Here is a 2,256-nt window from a genome sequence, read left to right as displayed (position 1 = left end):
AGAGTGAGGTGGGAAAATAACTTGAACCCAGGAGGCAGAGATTGCAGTGAGCCAAGAGTGCCCCACTGCACTCCAGCCTGGGGAACAGAGAAAGACTCTGCCTGAAAGAAAAAAAATTTAACTATATAGCACATAATCTTATTGTCATCTCATTTAAAATTCAATGGTACATTTGGGTTGAATTCTTAGGACTACAGAGACAGTTGCTTCTGGCTTAAAATCACTGGTTTCAGGAGGAAACTCCACCAGAGGGCATCGTAAGGATTGCATAGTGCCTGAGGTCATCTTGGTCATTTCCCAAACAATCCCTGGCAATTCTGTTAGGTCTTGAATCTCACTTACTTTTTACATGTTTAATAAAAAGAAGTTCAAAACGTTACCATGGCTGTTGAATTCCCACAGGATTGTCTTCCCTTTAAAATTCATCACATGGTTTGTATTCTTTTGCAAATATAATATATAAGTTTGGAGATGGATACTTTCAGCCATTAAGTTTAAAAGCATCCCTACATGGGCTGGACATGGTGGCTTATGCCTGTAATCCCAGAACTTTGGGAGGCTGAGGTGGGAGGATCATGAGGTCAGGAGATGGAGACCATCCTGGCCAACATGGTGAAGCCCCTGTCTCTACTAAAAATACAAAAATTGCTGGGCATGGTGGTGTGCACCTGTAGTTCTAGCTACTCAGCGGGCTGAGGCAGGAGAGTCGTTTGAGCCAGGGAGGCGGAGGTTGCAGTGAGCCGGGATTGCAACGCTGCATTCCAGCCTGGCAACAGAGGGAGACTCCATCTCAGAAGAGAAAAAAAGTTCTGCTACGTGGACATCCATTGTTCAGGCATCTCTGCCATAACAGCTGAGGAATGATCAAGAATGCTTCTTCATTTCTTTAACTCCAATTTTGTGTTGTGTCCCTTGGTCTCCTGCCATACCATAAATTGTATGATTCATAAAATGGACTCTTTATCTATAATTATTTCCTGTCAGTATGCTACATCCTTTCAGCATTTAAACATATAGTGCCTCCCAACCTAAAATTTGGATTTTTGAAAAACCAGAAAAATCAAAACATCTTTGGAGACATTTTATTTCCAGCTGTTTTCATCTCCTCTCCTTTTGAATCCAAGTTGAGGGTAAAGTCCATTTGCTAGCATCTCCCCTCAACTCACAACAGCCTCTTCCCACTCCAATATGATTTTTGTCCCCATGAGTTAATGTACATAATGCTTGCTGGCAGTGGTAATGTTCTAATAGAAAAAATCATGAGATGGCATCAGACTTTACCTTATTTTCTAGCTCAGCAGAATTTGATTTCTGTCTGATAAGGAAACGCTATTTTCCCTAGAAACCTTTCAGTTTTGTCACAGGTTTGGTTCCCAGGGAGCTGGATATAGATGAAGTTTAGTGTGCAGGATGTTTACTAGGAAGTGATGTCAGGATCCACCTCTGTGGAAAGGATTGGAGGGAAGCCTTATGTGCAAAGGGACAAGTCTAACGGCATTGTAGCCTGACATTGTCAGCCGGCCGCACAGACAGAGCTGCAGAGATAAGAAGGCCTCCCCTATTTCTCCCAATTGAAGCACATGGCGAAGCCTAGGCACCCCTTGCTGCCATTAATAATTGTGTGATTGCCACTTGCGGAGGGTGAGACTTTGAAGAAGGTGGCTTTCTGCAGCTGAAGAAAACCTTAAATGTGCTGACAAAGTTTTCCAAAGAGACAGAGAATGGCATGGACCATGAATGTTGCCTCTTTCCAAAGAGGAAGCAACAGGGTAATGGCCTCCAATAGCTCTGTACACAGACAGGTGGACAGTAACGTCTGGACCTCCTGTGAGCTAAGAAGAGCAGATGGCAGACACGCAGCCAGGCAGAGGTGACGCAGTGTTGGAAGATAAACACCTGTCATAAATGGAGCTTCTTTGAATTGGGTGTGACATGAGCCTTGCATCCCTTGCATGGCATGGCTTCCCTTCCCTGTTATCCTGCTGTCCTATCTCATGAAGGTGGGTGGGGGCTGGCTGGTGGGCAGTCCCAGGACCAGGTACACTTCACTTTACCTGCAGTGTTCCCACCTGAGCTGCAAGGCAGCCCATGTGGTCATTCATGAACTGTGTGTTTTCCTCGTGCTGCTCATCTTTGCCTTTGAGGAACATGTTTCATTTGACTCTGAGTACAAACAACTCACATGTTCCTGTATCTGTACATCACCCTTCACATAGGGGAATCTTTAATCTCTAATGCCTTTGTTTTATTTTACTA

Source organism: Sapajus apella, unplaced genomic scaffold (genome assembly GCF_009761245.1).
Source record: "Sapajus apella isolate SASKATOON/1434 unplaced genomic scaffold, GSC_monkey_1.0 scaffold3302, whole genome shotgun sequence".
Taxonomy (NCBI): Eukaryota; Metazoa; Chordata; class Mammalia; order Primates; family Cebidae; genus Sapajus; species Sapajus apella.
The sequence above is the reverse complement of the archived record's forward strand: the minus strand, read 5'-3'. Positions refer to the sequence as shown.